Below are 18,473 nucleotides of genomic sequence, written 5' to 3'. Positions count from 1 at the left end.
ACTTGGGAGAACTATTTTTGAAATATCTCATTTCTTAAGAGATAAGAAATGAGAGATTCTTAAGAGATAGATCTTTAAGATTTTTTGGGGAGTAATCGTGTATACGGAGTTTTAAAATAAATATTAAAAGGTATGGACCAAAGATGCTTGTCCGTGAATAAAAGTGTTATTCTCCATAGCTATTTAGCTTCTGTATCTAAATATTTAAACGATAATCGCAAATTGACTACTCCGACCCTCCATAAGGAAGAAACTGAAGAAAAATAAGAAACTGAATGACCAAATCACCGAGAAAGCAACACTGGCAGGAACTGTGGTTGAGTCCTAAGGGACATCACCGGCCACGATGCAACCGTGACATTGGGAAGTACATCCCATCATCGATGGGAGGTAAGCAACCCCCACCTTTTTTTGTACCCACCAGAGCGGCAAGAAGTAACCACCATACCGGAAACTCTTCATCCTCATTTTTGAGATGGCCCCTTGAGGAAGATATTTAAACGATAAAGAAAAGCTATGCTATATCCGTATTTTGTGCTACAGAAAAACAAAAAAGATATATTAGTTGCTCTCCCTTTTTAAACTTGCGAGCCATTTCAGGGGAAGAGATGTTCTTAGGACACTGTTGGTGGAATAGATTCTCGAACCTGCAACTCTCCGAGACTTCCTCTCTAGGCCATTGCAGCTCCGGAACGCAAATCGTATATTATTTCTCTGTGTATTTTTATGAACCTTTACATTTCCAATTATTTCTCTCGATTTGTTCAGTTCTTTCCCTTAAATTGCATTAATCATTAATCATTCCCTTAAATTACATAAAGTTCGATTATCAAAATTTTCTAATTTGCATACTTTCTGCTTGTAAGTAGGTTCTTAGAAAATAGTCAATCACTTTGAAAATCATTTTCGATAGTTTTCGAAGGAATAAAATATATGTCTAAATTATTTTTAAATAGACCATGAATTTCTGAAAACGTTTCCGTTTTTAATTTGCTATCTTCAAATTAATTTTTACTTCTAATGTAGAATTCCTTGATCAGGAAATATCAATTACAAATCTCTGTCTTACAGACTTCCTTATTAGTAAAGTTTGACTCATTCTGAAATCTAATACATTAAATAAAACTCAAAATATTGATAGACCCATTTCATTTTCATATATTTATCTCTTAATAACTATGGTTTTTAAGAACATTCTATTTTCTTCTTATTTCAGATCCATTTTTCAGTTTCCATTCTTATTGTTATACTTTTGTTTTGAAATTTTATACTTCGTTAATACTTTTGTTTAAATTTTAGTATATTTCGTTTAAAGTATATTAGATTTCTATTCTAATAAAGGGACTCGCGCATAATTTTTAATAATTACAGATATAATAAAACTGAAATTTAGAGTTAGTTTTAAGAAGACCAAAAACACTCTGTCAAAAATTATAAAATATCAAAACTCTAATTAAAACTGAATATAAATATTACATTTCTTCTATTTTATATTTATCTGATTTTATGTCCTTCTTTAAGTAAAGCTTATACTTCTAATTACATGATAAAAATACTGGTTCATTGATTCGAAATTTCTAGACTCCTTTGATTTTTCATACAAAGCTCCTGTCAAACAGACAGTCACACACCATTTTCAATTATTAGAGCTTTAAAAAAACTGATACCTTTTAAACTTAATTAAATCCAAAATATTAATAGATTGGTTTCATTAATTACCGAAAGCATATCTCTTGTTCATGCGCTTATTTGATATTCTTTTTTTTAATAAGATTTTACAGTTTTCATCTCAACGAAGCACTTTTCTCTTTGAAATTGCACGACAGCGACGATACTTGGTTGCGAGGAAAAAAGTAATTGCATAACCTCTTGCAGAAAGAAAAAAGGTCTCACAAATTTAAATTGCTTACGGTATCTTGTTAATATTTATGACTAGTTAGGATCGGGAAAGACCGAGGTGGATTTAATTATTCATAAATGCGGAATATCGTATAATGAAAATATCATGTTATGTCGGATTATTGGGCTCATTCTCCCTTTAATATGCTGAAACCTGTTTTTTTTTCTTTCCTTTTTGTTTTCACACAAACGTGCATGTGCAACCTTTATGAAGCAAAAACTTCAACAAAATGAATTCATCGATTTTATTCGAAGCTGTGTAACCTTAAGGCTGAAATAGTTTCCTAGGAAATTAAAAAAGTTCTTGGGAATGCTGGTTTAACACGGAGAACGATGAAACCGTGAGGTGGCTTGGTTGTAAAAATATATTTCCGTATCAGTTTAAGGAGGAAAGTAATACAGGGTTTTATGAACAAGTGAAATTTATTTTGAGTTGTTATTAAAATGTTAAAAAATACATCAAATTTTATAAAGATATCTCAATAGATTTATTAAAAACAGACTTTTATTAGTGCATTAAAAACGAAAATAATTTTGTTTTAGTTATTTATTGAAATTATTATTTGAAATGTTTTAAAAATTATATATGGTCGATATTACTTTTTGAAATTATCATTGAAAAACTCAATATAAAACAATTAAAATTTAAAAAAAAAACCACGCGCACGCACAATCGAAAAGTTTAAGTGGTTACCAGTTTAAGGGGGAAAGTAATGCAGGCTTTTATGAACACAGAGTGAAATTAATTTTGAGCTCTTATTAAAATGTTAAGAAATGCATCAAATTTCATAAAGATATCTTATATACCTTAACAGTTATTAAAAACAGACCATTTTTATTATATTAAAAAGGAAAATAATTTTATTTTGATTATTTTCTTTTTTGACTTTAATTTATAATTCCCTATTTCTGCTAATTATAAATGAGCATGTGTGTGTGGAGGGTGTTGTCACCTTAGATGGAAACTAGACACGTATCTATCTGAAAATACTAAAACAGGATATTGTAAACAATTGGAAATATCTCCAAGTCTACAAAATTTAAAAAATTGGGATCACTGAAATTAAATAAAAACCTGATTATAAATTTCCATTTTTACAAACATAAAATAGGTGGGATTAAATAAAAGTAAAAATAAATGAAATCTATACCAAAAACATACAATGAAAAATAAAAAAAATAAAAAATACTGAAACAATTTCATAGAATTTATCAAACCGTCACTTTTTTAAAGAATAGTTTTTTCATTGAAATATGAGAAATATCTCCAAGACTTTTTACTACAGTAACCGTTTTATCTTAAAATCATAAAAACCAAAGATAAGATTTTCCCAAAGCCTATTTTTGTTCAAAGATTTAAAATAAATAAGTTTCTTGTAAACCCTCGCCCTTTGGAAGCCTTTCAGTCAAATTCTATCTTTCGAAATGTTGAATATTGAAGTTTTCTATTGCATACCAAATTCTCCAAACAAGACACGGAATGTGGCAACTTCGAATAAAGATATGAAAATCTGAAATATATGAAAAAATAAATATATGAAAGCATGAAATATGTGAAAATACAAATATGTGAAAATATGAAATATGTGAAGATATGAAATATATGTGTGTGAATATGTATATGTATAAAATATGAAGAAAAAGTCGACGGATATGAAATATAAATAATTCAATATGAAAAATAAAAGCTGTTTTTTAACAGTCATTTGATTTACATTTCCGCTTTTGTTTTAACATCGTAAGTAAGAAGCTTCATGAATGTTGCTTACTCTTTTTTTCAGCTCGTATTTGAATATATATATATATATATATCCGTATCAATTCCTGTACTTTGAATATACGAGAAATAACACTTAATTCACAATTTGTTTCTCAAAATAGTGAACACTGAAAATTTCTTCCGGAAAGGTATGCTTCAAATAAACCAATTAATTCACCAACTAATGTCGAAAATGTAATAATTTATAAATTTTGATAGATTTCGTTAAAATATTGTACAACAAATAATGAAAACTTCAAAGTTTTTCATTAAACTTTTATATTTTCATTATTATTCGTTGTTTCACAAAACCATTTTTTTTATCAAAAAAAAATAAATATTTCTAAAAGTTTTATTCTATTATTCCATGTTTACATTATCATACAAAAATGAGGTTAAATAGATTGTCCAAAATATTTCCTGCTTGCCTTATCGATTTTTATGTTTTGGATGTAAACCACTGAATGAATTGGGAGTAGCACTTCGGTCGAATTTTGTTTTTCGAAAACATGAATAATGGAGCTTTCTATTGGTTTATTGGTAAAACCTAAAATACTTTCATTAAAATATCATATCTTCATTACTATTTGTTTGTTTGCACAACACTTTTTCAAATAATAATGTGAAATATTTCCTTCAATTTTTACTAGGTTTCTATTTTTGTTTTAACAACAAAAGAAATCTTGTACAATATGTTGCCTAAACTATTTTCTGCTGATGGATCAAGTTTTATGTGAATGGATGTTGTACGCTGAACGTACCAGAAGACATAATAGGATCAAATTTTATTTTTTGAAAATATATATATGGAACTTTGTATTGGATGCAAAAATTCCAAGATATTTTCAGAATTTCGAAAATATTGGGGAAACTTAATAGAAATGATAATCTTAGATTTCTTTTAAAAAAAAGTGCATTAATAATGAAAATTTTTATTGCTTTTATTAAAACTACAGAAGCTTCTCTGGCCCCGTGATGAAGTTTCGAGATCGGAAAGGCAGGTTTGGAACCCATTCCCACTGAATATCCGTTGTATATGTAGCACTAGTTTGCATTGAATCTGAGATTATCTAAACTTTCTCTCGGTGGTGTAAGGTGGAAGTTTGTTGGGGAGAACCGGCACAAATGTCGTCCTCGTTATCTTACGACGGTTAAAGACTGGAGATCTGTCCAAAAAGAGACATCATGTTGCTTTAGAAAAGAACTTTGATAAGATGAATGAAGAACTAAACTTCATCAAATTAATGACATCTTATACATTACTATTCTTTGCAATTTATAATTCCAGTATCCTGAAGCGGAATGGTTGATTAAATCGATAATCCACGTGTTCAAGTCATTATTCCACGACACTCAGTAATTTCAAACTGATAATATGTAATGTCTTGTATCAAACGCGCTATTGATGGTATGGCGTAAAATTTAGAAGAGCAAGAGTATATTTTACAAGTTGTCTTCTTAGTATTATATATTTCAGATTTACAGTAATAGTCAACGAAATCTTACCACCCTAGAATGCATCATATTTCTTACATGAGGTTGATGGGAAACTTAATTGATGATTTAATCGAATAGGCCATAAAGAATTCATACGTTCCAATAGGGAACTGATCTAATTACCTTCTTTTTACCAATTTTATTTGCCTAACATAAATTTATATCCGTATATTCATTAAAAGATGCATGAGGTGAGATTTATTGACAACGAGTGCATAAATTTAATGCTTAAAACGTTTAACCCTCTGAATGCGTAATTTTTTAAAATCAGTAATTAGATGCGATGTTTGAAAATAAGCTCAAATATTTTTTAAGCAAGCAACTGATATTATCTGTTACACAACAATAATATGATATAATAAAAATTTGTAATAGCAGAAATGAAAACACTAAACTGAGAAAAGCATGAAATGCAATAGAAAATGGACTGATTGTCAACCCACGAAAATCGCAGGATAAGCACCTGGACTGCTAAAGTACCGAAAATTACAGATTAAAGGAAATTAAAATATTTTTTCCACTACTCATTGTAATTTATTTTTAAAATTTAATTTTTTATTAGACCATCAGTTGATTTTATATTGTCGTATTCTATTCATTAGAATGATTTCATTATATAATAAGACATCATTTTTAATCAAATTCCATATTGGGGAGTCATCGAATTCACTAAAGCAAGTTCGACTTTTCTCAACTAATCACATTCCTCGACGCCAAGTCGAAAAAATGTGTCGCTTTCAAGAACCAAGGATTCGATAAAGTTAAATCCCTCCCATACACCTTATATCTGCAATATTTTTCCACGTCAAGATAAATTTTTCCTTCCGGGGGGAAAATATTCACCATTTCTATGATAAATGACTCGAAATGTCCGTCCCTCCGCCATTTGAACGGTAGCGATCTAATGCCTCCCCTTTCTATAGAAGCCAATAAATTCTACCTATTCTCTTCAGCGTATTCGAACTCTCAGAAGTTCTGGAATAGATTATATCTCAATTCGCGGCTCTCATTCAGCCATTTGTTAAACATTAGAAAATTAATTCATTACAACACCCTTTTCTACCCCCAAAATGGCAAGTTTAGAGTTGATGCACGTGATTCGCAACTCAGAGATGGAATACCCCTAGGGCTTTCGTTCGAGTACTCTTCGCCGGATTAAGTCTCCTATTGTTGAATATGAGAGCCGCCCTGGTACACAGGAGGGACTCGAGCAATATAAGCTCCAGTACAAATACCTCACTCCCGTCCTAGTTGCTAAGTCAGTGAGTGACTTGTTTAATACCCAAGTTCCATACATTTAATTTAAGTTGGTGAATTTTCCGGTTTGTGGCACGAGTTGCTTCTTATCGAATCCCGTCGCTATGGTGATTACGCCAGCATTTCTATCAGGCCTTATTAAAATAACTGGTAGAGTTTCACTTTGCACTTGCTGCTTCGGCATAAGCAGCCAGGAATTTCGGGTTGCATAAGTTTTCATAAGGTACGAAGTGAAGCAGAATTAGTTCGGATTTCTTGTTGCAGAGAAATTCAGAAATTGCTTGCAAGGATTAGATGGATGTCGAGCTATGCCTATTAAACGTTATGTCATAATTTCGCGGTTTTCATCCAGAAGTTTCTGCTTGTTAAAGAGAGAGAGAGGAAGCTCTCAAATTCTCTCTAGATTTTACGAGCAAAGCTTCTTGGCTTTAGGCTACTTTCTTAGCGCTCATCCTGTCATTTATTACAAATGCAATAACTGTCAAACTTGATGTAACCAATTTTTTTATTCATTTTAATAAAGATACGAAAGATTTTTGTTCTTCTTTCTTCAGATTTTGAACTTCTTTTAATTAGAAAGATCACAATGAAATTTAAAAGCAATAGTTTTTCTGCTTTTAAAATACTGTTAAAATTGTTAATTGTTAATTAAAATTGTTGTTAAGTTAAAATTAGTTAATTCATTAATGCATATTCAAAATCTGCTTTTACGAGATCTTACTGTCTTTAAACGTTTTAGAAATCTGTGTTTGTGAACAAGGTCTCTTATCAACAAATTTTTCACCATACTCACAAACTTTAATAATCTTCTAAAATTATGCCATTTCCAACTATGCTTTACATGCTTTCAGTAGTATTTTAAGCCTTAAATTAACATTATCTTGCATTATAACTACACTGGCTACACCGTCGCGCTGAATTAATCGGATTAAATTTGATGAATGATAAATGAATTCCTATTAAATTTGATGAATGATAAATGAATTCCGATTAAATTTGAAATGCATTGGCAGGAATTGTGATTCAGTCCTAAAGGCCATCACCAGGCCACGATACAACCCTTCCAGTGGGAAGCAAGTCCCGTTATTGATAGGAGAAAGCCGACCCTCACCATTTCTGTATCCACTTGACTGGCGAGAACAAACCACCATACCGGAAGCTTTTCATCCTCATTTCTGAGGTGTTACCTGGTGGAAGTACTTACATTGTCCATCCAACTTTGTATTAGAGTATTATTATAATTATTTTCTGTTGTTACTGTTATGAATAATTTCTTTGTTTTTTATAACAATGCAGCAGTTTTATTATATTTGTGATAAAAATTGTTTAACCCTCTTATTCCAAAAATCATTCGGGATTGGGTACTTCAGAATACTGGAATTGTCCTCTTTTAAAGATAAGAAAAATTCCCTACTACCATGAACACCAAATGATAGCTCGTGTTCGTAAAAGGTTGGTATACAACAGAGGCCCCTGCTTAGTTAATGGCTTTTGAGCAAATGTATGTTCGGACTCTTTTGAAAACTCTCCAAAAATTTCTCTGTCTTCCAAACCCAGCTTGATAAGCATCTCTAATGAATAAAGAACGCATGGCGGATATTAAATTAATAGTATTTAACGAAAGGTAAATAAATTTTCGCCTTGATATCCAGGTGTTTCGGGTGCCGACTGTAAATTCGTCAAAAAGGCATTCGGATCCTTTCAATAGTGATAGAATAAACAAACAAAAAATTCTACCAAATAAAATTAATGTAAGCCTAATTTATTTATTTTTTAATTCCTCATACAATATTTTCCTAAACTACCTGAACAAATATAGAATAAAAATTGTTGGCAAATTCCATTATAGGATAACGTATCTATATCTGGATACTTATATAATAATAAATAAGTAATTATATCAGTTTAATGGAAAATGAACGAAATCCTTCTATAAAACAAATTTTTATGTAGCCTCATATAAGCTGCAATTACTTTTGTCACATACTTATATGATTAAAAGTAAACAAAGTAAACAACCAAGAGTATATAACCAAACATTCAATATAATTATTTTATCACTTCATCCTTCTTTTGCAAAATATATTACAAAATTATATCCTTATTTTTATGATAAGTTTTAAACGATAATATAAACAAAAAGCTTAGAAATTTATTTTTATCAAAATATTTCAAAATGATATATCTTATTTATCATATTATGTATTACATGCATAAAGATTATGTACATTTATAGTATCTTTATAAGATTAAAATTAAACAAACTAAACAGTCAACTGTATTCTGTATAATTATATAATTTCAATTTTTTATGCAAACGTAGTTTATTAGAAAAATAAATCATTGGCTTTTAAGCTACGTTTCGAAATGATAATATTAGTTAGGAGCTTATAAAATTATTTTTATCAGAGGAATTCATAATAATATATCAAATGCGTAAAAAAATAAAGATTATATTATGTTTTCCTTCCTTTACATACTTATTATGGAGGATTTTGTGAAGGATTAAGTGTAGTTAAATGGACTAATTACGTTGTTTGTGCATTTTCCTTTTTATGTGTTTACTTTCTCACAAACGAAATATAAAAAAAAGAAAATACTGTTATCCCCAAAATCGATCTGAAGTATTAGATCAATTTGTACGTTTCAGATATCTCTGAGTACGAAAAACATTTTTGGAGTCTTTCTACGAGCGTGATATCTTAAAAACATATTGAGTTTGTCAAATGCAATTCGATGCTCGGTTTCCACACCAAATCCGTAGATTTTTATCAAAATTTAGATGAAAATCATCCAGAGAAAGTTTATCTGTTTGTCATTCCGAGTACAAGTGAACAAGATAACTAAAAAAACGTAAAGAGCCAGACAAATGAAATTTGGTGCTCTCGGTTTTTCATCTAAAGCACGGAGTCATAAGCAATTTTCAACTAAGTCCATCAAAGTTTTGAATTATGTTGCTATGTATATTCGACTGCATATGAATATGAAAGTTCAAAAATGCAATGACTTAGATAAAAGAAATTTTGCATGTGATCTCGTATTTTTTTTTTTTTTTAATTTTGCAACACATTTCGATTTTAATCGGCCTTAAAAAGTCATCCCCACTGCATTCCAGCTTTTCTCCACTCTACTACAACTCACTAAAAGCACAGGGGGAAGATTGTGTCACGCTACGCAAGGGTCGGAAAAAGGGATGGTGAGCTTATGTGAGCGCCTTGCCTCAGCCTCCATTTCTTAGGGCGAAAAAAATCGAACACTCATGGCGTTTGCGGTTTTGCTCAAAGTCCATAATTTTCGAACGGAGGGAGGGGGTTAACTCCTTTATTGGGGAGTATGAAACAATGTTTTGGGATATCATGCACACTTGCCTGTTTTTACTGTTCAATTCAGTATCCTAAGATTACCACTTTTCAATTATTCTACCTTACTAAGGAGTGAGACGTGATAGGATGTGCACATTGTCGGAATTCTTCGTCATTCTTTGACCTTGATTTTCGTCCTATTAGATATTTTTTATCAGTTTTTTTTCCCGCGTGTATGTGAATGTCATGCCGTTTTTGGCCGTACTATTATATTTTAACTCAAAATCGAGTATTAATTGCTTATATGGATAGTTCAAGTGGCCAAAAGGCTTCCAGGTATGACACAATGAATATTTTATAAAATATCATTAACTACATAATATCATATTATACAAAACTATCATATTATATAAAATCATCATATGATCATATAATATCATTTATATAATATAATTATCTGATATTATCGACCGTTGTTAATTTCAAATTCAATAACAAATAAAAACGGGAGTCTTTTTAAAAAACTATTATTTAAAAAGGGGGGGGGGATGATGAATTTTAAGAATAGGGATCTTTCATTTATTCATTGTAATTTAATGTTTAGACCCCTTACAGTAAATAAAAATGTTCTAAAGTATTTTATTTCGAATTAGAATCTTTTTCCCACAATATTACGAATTATCCCCCCCCCCCTTTTTTTTTTCTTCTTTTCGTTTTCCATATCAGCGAATAATCCGAGTTCACTTTATTGTTGAATGTAAACATCTCTTCTTTTCATCTTTCCTCTCACCCCTATTTTGACTAAACAAAGCCCTCCTGACGCATGCGCAAAAGCTCGGAGGGTTTTCAAATCCGTGAGAGAACAGTATCAATATAGAAACAAAATATTATTTTAAATTTCATTATACATATTATATTTATGTAAATGATATAAATTATACAATGCCTTTTCTAATATAATCAATTTCTTATATCTTTATTACATTGTAACACTATCTATAGTCTTTAATATGATATCGATATTCTTTCTGCAGTTGAATTGGCTATCATGCATCATCTAGTTCCCAAGCAAGCATTTAGTTAATTCTCATTCTAGAATTTCTGTAGAAAATTTCAGATTCATTTTCAGAGCCCACGTAATTATTTTGTCATCTGCAGTGCAACATTTGGGGCTGTTTTGAGAAAATTAATTAGAAATTATGCTCGAGTGCAGGAATTTTCGTAAAATCCTAACGTGAAATAGAACGTGATATGCAATCTGTCAAACACACTTTAAACGCATCGGGAAGCAAGTAGTTTCACAGTTGCGGGTGTTTTAAAATTCTACAAGTAGTTTGAATTCTTCAAAATCAGCTCGGATGATTCGTTACAATTTTACAGTAAATTTGCAATTTACTGACTCTGATAATTGTATAGAACCACCTTTATACTACGATATTTTATTAGGTATTTTCATTAGAAATTTTGATTATGGCAATGCATGTTTTGGCCTCATTATCTAATCAAGGTTCAAATTTGCAAATCAAAGTGGGATATTATATAAGTAAGCTAAATTAAATTAAACCCTAATAAATAAAAAAGTTCTTTATATTTTTTTGATAATAACCTATAACATAAGATGCTGTAAAATGCACAACATTGTGCACAACAACTGTAAAATGCACAACAACTGAATAATGCATAACATCGTGAAGATACGTATCACTAATCCACGGCAGTTTAAGCTAATAGAATAAACTTCGAGTTCAGCAGTTATTTGGTTCTAAAAATTTTTAATGTTCTTAATGTTAATGTTTTTAATGTAATAAATTTCTGTTCTAAATACGATGAATAATTAAACCGATTTTTGAATAATTTTCAACTTGTCGATCCAGAATTATATAAGGAATGCAATGAATCTCAATGGCAGTAGAAACTTTAGAAACAAAGGCATTTAGAAACAATTGTTTCCATGATATTTATAAGGAAAACAACTCATTCTATCTGCGTTAAATTTTATATTGGAAATATTTACCTTGTAAAAAAATCTCTTTTATTTACAATTCAAAGTTTGGCCATTTTTATTATTGAAAACATCCCTGTTCTTTTCAGTGTGCGGCACACTAAGTAAAACACACCCACATACTTGCACAAAACTTCGATACTTACAGGCAAATAAGTTTGCAATAATAAAAGCTTAAAAACAAACAAATAAATGCATTGCACTCAACGAGTTTAAGTTTATTTAGTTATTCCTATCAGATATCAGCTGGAGCTTTCAGTAAGAAAATCAACCCACCTACACCTATAAATATCTTTTTGCCATTTTATATATTCTTCCACTTCTCTGGAAAAATTCCGAAATAATTATCGCAAAGAAATAGATTGAAACCAATAAATATATGCACTAAACTGAATATGTTATATGCTTATTTGTAAATTTAAAATCTCCATTTTCGTTCGCCATTACTTTTAGACTTCAGCTGATCCTTTCAACAAAAAAACTAAACCGCCCATACCTATGAATATTTTCCCTCCTGCATAATCTCCCACTCCTCTGGAAGAATTAAAAAGAAATTTCCGAAATAATCATCGCTAAGAAATAGATATCTTCCCGTCATACGGAGCTATAAAATCGATTGTGACATCTCTATTTCAGCTGATTCGCTAAATCAATTTGGAATCTCCTCCCGTGTAACGCTAGCCTCGTGTAGAAAACAAAGAAACTCTGACAGCTACATATATATCTAAATAAAAGAATTGTTTAGAAACTGAGAACCTTCGACAGACGGCGCAGATCTTTCGGGGGATTGATTACTTTCGGTGGAACCGTGTCGAAGGGTGGAAGTACCTTGTAAAGTGAATTACTGTGCTCTCCGACCCCGAAGCAAAAAGGTGACGAGAAGAGATGAGTTGCAATCAGGAGCGCAATCCCAGGAGGATTCGCTCATAAATCCCGAACCATTTCTTCAAACAACACGAGCATCATAATTTCGGTGGCACCATCTGCAAATCGGATTTCCATTCTGTGCCTGCTTGCAATAGCGTAAGGAAAAAAAGAGGATGGGAAAAGGAAAGAATTACTGCCTCTATGAACCTATGGACATGGACTGAAGTAACGAATTCGAGGCATGTCCAATGGCAAAAAGATTTCGGTAGGTTGCTCTTTTGCGTCTAGAAATAATATTATTGAAAGAAATCTACTGACCTGTTTCTGTGTCGTTTCGCTCTTAGCAGCAATTTCTTTTTATATAAGAAAGAAAATGTATCGCCTTAAGGTTGTGGTTTCTCAAGAGTCAAGTGTTTTGGAACCTTATTCTCAATTGTCACCTCCTCCCAGTAAATTTTTGAATTCGACTTAATTAATATCATATATGTTTTTTAAAGGTCTTTTACTTTATTTTAGGTCTGCATTCCATTAGTTCATGTATATTTCCCTGTATATATTTTAATAAATAGTTTTTAAAAAAATATTTTTATGCCTTTTTGTAGAATTTAACTTGTAGAATATTTACAGTTAAGTTGTATTAACGTCTCGCTTAGAGTCAACACAAAGAAGTATTTTCAGTCGGATTTCTTACAGTTTAGTCTCAGTGGTGATATTCGGGAGTACGACACCTAAGGCGGCGGCTCCTCTCCCAACTTCCACGCCATACCAAAGGGGTGTTTAGCCCCTGATATTGCATTTGACACAAGCCTCGAATCTTTAACGGCACTAAAGCTGAAACTTCACCATTAGGCCACCGTGGCTAATATATCTATTATATATATATATATATATATATATATATATATATATATATATATATATATATATATATATATATATATATATATATATCGTTTCATGTTTATAAAAATGATATTTTGTAATATCATTTTTAAAAACATGTAATCCATTTTGTAAATCCATTTTTTATTCTCTTCCTGATGTATAAAAGTTTACTTTTTTTTATACTTCTGTGTTTTCGATAACATTACATCTTTTAATATTTTCAGAACATGATGTTTAGAAAATAGTGTTAATAAACATAAAGTTATATCTATACGAAATTTGCCACCCGGTAATGAATTTCAAAAAAAAAAACTAATTTAAATTTATAATTTAAAGACTAAAGGTAGGAAATATTTAAATTAAAAAGCCAACTTTTAACACACCAATATAAGCTTGGATTTAAAAATTATTTTTACAATATTGCTTTACATACAATTAATTCCTTCTTTGAAGTTTGTAAAGATGAAATTTAGAAAAAATAGAATTTTTTCTCATCTGCTGATGTGCCAAATACCTGAAATTTTGTGATTCATGTATCTCGATGACAATCCAATATTTTATCTTTTCAGAATCAAATCATCACTTAATATTTTAATTTAAATTTAGTTATTATTCTAGATAAAAAAAGGGAATTTTATCAAATTTTAGGGAAAAAAATACAAAATATCTTAATAATCATAACATAAAATTAAGGAAGTGGTTAACAAGTAAATGTATTTACAGACATAGCTTTATTTGTGCATTAGAAAACAGGATATAATTTTTTTTTTCAAAAATCTAGAGGTTAATACAAAATTATAAAAATATGAGGTACCGAAAACAGTGCTGCAATTAAATTGAAATTTTAGTCATGTTTATAATTTAAATATTAATGGATATATATAGAAGTTTTTGTTGTTATGATATGCATTGTGACTAGAAATGTTTATGGTATTCTTTTCAGCATTTAAAACCTGTACGATTTTTTTTATTTCCAAATTCTGATTTAAAAAAATGATTTAAGTACTGAAAACTATACCATATAGTACCACATGAACTTATATACCATATACTTATATACCATAAGAACACAAACTTCTATAGAGTCATTAAAATTTAAATTATGAATATTACTAAAATTTCAGTTTAATTAGAGCACCGTTTTCAGTATCTCACATTTTTTATGATTTTGTTTTAACCTCTTTGAAAAAATTATGCCATATGTTCTAATGGACAAATAAAGTTTTGTCTTTAAATATATTTAATTGTTACTTACTTTCTTAATTAACTGATATTTTGTAAGGAATTTGTAATTATTTTTCTTAAATTTAAAATTGGATGGTTCTTTTATATACAGCATAATAACTAATTTCAAAATCAATTTTTAATTAATAATTAGATTCACTGAAAATTCCATCAATTTTAAAAATAACTCCATAAAATATTTTTAAGTGCTTATATTATGGTATTGCGTCCATTTTTCTAATTGGGCTTTTTGACCTATGTCCTTTATTTTTTTGTACCTTTCTTTCTTCGCAGCTAGGGGTGCTTTAATCTGTCTCAATAAATTTAGCATGGTCACTTTACTTTAGTTACACGTTACTTCCCTGGCTATACGAGACGCCATTCTGACTTTAAAGGGCTTAAAATGACTTTATCGATCACCCTATTCTTTTATGAAGTTATTGTTTTCATTTAGAAGAACATTTGCACCGATTGAACATTTTAAAATGATCCACTGTAAAGCATTTTTTACTTTAAAACCTTCACTATAAAGCATATAAAAGATAAATATATATTCATGATGAGTGATATTATGATGAGAATTAACCTCATGAAAAGAGATTTTAATTATTTTTACCCATATGAAAAAATGCAACCGTAATGGAAAAAATGCAGTAATAATAATTTAAGTCGATGTTTTAATTCATGATGTATTATCTGATAATTCTTGATGTATTATATGATTATTAAATATGAAAGATAGTTAACTTATAATGAATTATCGAAAATAAAAATAAAACTTATGTACAGCATTTAAAAAAAACACTATTTCTAAAGCAAGTATCAGTTACTGCGTTGTTGTTTTTGTTATACTTCAGGATTAACTAATCCATGCTTTAGCAAAGTTCGCAATGAAATTTTATGTCGAGGAAGCAAAATGATAAAAGCAGTTTCTTAAAAATAAGTTTATTAAAGAAAATTTAAAAAAACCAATTAGCTCATCACTGGAGCAATCAAAATTATACTTTCATATAAAAAAGAATTACTAGACCGTAGGCAAACGAATCGAACCGTTCCATCACCTACCGACACGTCTCATTCCTTCTCAGAAAAACAAACGCAAACCGAGTATTTCTTTTTAAAGCAGTTAGATTTGCATAACAGTTATTGCCAATCACTAATCACTAAACTTAGAAAAAGGTCGGGTTCGAATCAGTCAGTTGTTTACATAAATCGAGATCATGGTGAGGAATTGGAAAAAACAACACAAAGACGTCATAATAATTCCAAATATCCAAAATATCCAAAAATTCATTTTTGTAAACAGATCCTTTCTAAATATCCAACAGGTTTTTTTTGTAATTAAATACCACCTTACAATATTTGCAATAATTAATATATGTTCACTACATTACGGAATAACTTTTCTGGAGCGAAAAGTCACGAAATATGACAATATATAACATTTCATTTCAACGCTACAAACTAAAACTGAGATGTTTCTGAGGCTAAACTTCCTTGTTTGCAGTGTCCCAAAATGATGACCTTTTGGAGAGATTTTAATGGTTGGCTAAGTTTCGCGGACTCATGAATGAGACCGTGCCTCTTCTTAAGTTAACTGTAATTGCGCCTCGCTAAGGGCTAAATAGTCTCATGTAGTTTGATGGAATGAAATTTTTACACAAATATTATAATACGTTATTTTAAATAATAACTATTTATTTGTCGAAATTTATTTTAAAATAATGAATAATTCAATTTATTCAGGGAAATATTAACATTTTTTTGAAGATGCATATTTTATATTTTAGCATATTTTGTTTTTTATTTTACTAATAAGGAACGAAAGAGATATGCCCAATTTTAAAGAAATAACTTTAAATAAAGAAGCTCAAATGCAGGCAACAACATACGAAATTTCAAATTTTCTCATCAGAGCTATTATTATTTCTAAATAATCTTAAATGAGCAGGCACAAACTCCATCAGCAATATACGAAATTTAAAATTTTCTCTGAATTGTTGTTACTATTTCTAAATAATCTTAAATGATGAAACTCGAATACCAGTAACAAGATAAGAAATTTTATATTTTCTCAGCAGTGTTGTTATTATTCTTAAATAATCTTAAATGAAGAAACTCAAACACCAGCAAAACTGAAGGAGCGAAATATTATAAAATAAAAATGTATATTCAGTTAAATACAATAATTAAGTTAGTTTATGTAATTATATGTAAATTTTTAATTTTCTCAGCAGTGTTATTACTATTTCTAAATAATCTTAAATGATCAAACACAAACTCCATCAACAACATACGAAATTTCAAATTTTCTCATCAGAGCTATTATTATTTCTAAATAATCTTAAATGAGCAAACACAAACTCCATCAACAACATACGAAATTTTAAATTTTGTTCTGAATTGTTGTTACTATTTCTAAATAATCTTAAATGATGAAACTCGAACACCAGTAAAAACATAGAAAATTTTGTATTTCCTCACCAGTGTTGTTATTATTCTTAAATAATCTTAAATGGTGAAACTCAAACACCAGCAAAACTGAAGGAGCGAAATATTATAAAATAAAAAGGTATATTCAGTCTAATACTATAATTAAGCTAGCGTATGTAATTATAAGTAAATTTTTAATTTTCTCAGCAGTGTTATTACTATTTCTAAATAATCTTAAATGATGAAGCTCAAACACCAGCAACAACGTAGAAAATATTAAATTTTTCTTTATATGGCCTAACTATTACTATCTTTTAGCCTTACGACTCTTATTTAAGCGCAAGAACCAATACAATCTATTTTTTGTGAACTTTTAAATTTTCTACAGATACAAATTTGAAGCATAGGGAACAATTTCTGCAGCATGTTGTTATTTTCAGAAGAAACTACGAAGCATTCCTCCCTGTTCTATACTCTGTGTTGTTTCATTATTTGACATAAACTGTCAAATAGTGAAACAACGCAGATCACTACGGAGATTTTCGCGTTGAGAGTGGTTTGGATTCCGAGATTTTGGAGGACCATAGTAAGGAAGCCGTAAAATATTATAAAACGAAAATATATATTCTGTCTAATGCAATAATTAGGCTTGTGTATATCATTATATGGGATTTAAATTAGTCTCATTTTTCTGCTATTTGTAAATCTTAATTATCCTAAATACTTTCGATTGCCATAAATCATTTCATATTAATTGGTATTATATTTCATGAAACGACACTTATGATTAGTTTTAACAATGATGGGTATACACTGTGTACATTCTGATCGTAGCCAGTAACTAATTGCTAAATAGTTAGAGAGAGATGACGCGAATAGTTATAGTTTAAGTTGCTCCAGTCTTTAAATAATTTATTAAAAAATTTCTAAAATTTTCGTAATATTTTCTGGTCTTGTCAATCATATTTAGTAAAATATTCTTGGTACTGACATTTTAAATAAAAAAGTTCCACTCTTCTGCAAATAAAATTAAGCAAATTATGAAGCACTGAATTTCATTATTTTTAGATTAATCAATTATCGCGGCGAGGGAACAGAGTTTTTCAATTTATTAAATAATAATTCTTGAAGCAATAGCTAAAATTGTGTAAAAGCATAATGCTCAAAGTTTTAAAACATGGTCAACTTCGGTCAGAAAAAAAATATTTTTTTTATTTAAGATATTAATTCGCTAACAGTATTTTATGAAATATTAAAAACTATGTTTATAAAGCTTAGTTCTGTGATAACGGTGTGGCTAGCTGTAATAAATAAAAAAAGGGACCACCGAATGTATAAACCTGTTTAT

At 29.6% G+C, this 18,473-nt stretch overlaps 1 long non-coding RNA gene across 1 annotated transcript in view; it reads left to right on the top strand.

The window, feature by feature from the left end:
• The first annotated feature begins 12,415 nt into the window (after positions 1–12,415).
• Positions 12,416–18,473, top strand: part of LOC129959122 (uncharacterized) — an 89,753-nt gene continuing 83,695 nt past the window's right edge. The window contains exon 1 of the long non-coding RNA XR_008783403.1: positions 12,416–12,848. This is a non-coding gene — a long non-coding RNA (uncharacterized LOC129959122). The remainder of the gene's footprint in view (positions 12,849–18,473) is intronic.

The sequence above is a fragment of the Argiope bruennichi genome, chromosome X1 (assembly GCF_947563725.1).
Source record: "Argiope bruennichi chromosome X1, qqArgBrue1.1, whole genome shotgun sequence".
Classification (NCBI taxonomy): domain Eukaryota; kingdom Metazoa; phylum Arthropoda; class Arachnida; order Araneae; family Araneidae; genus Argiope; species Argiope bruennichi.
The sequence above is the reverse complement of the archived record's forward strand: the minus strand, read 5'-3'. Positions and strand labels throughout refer to the sequence as shown.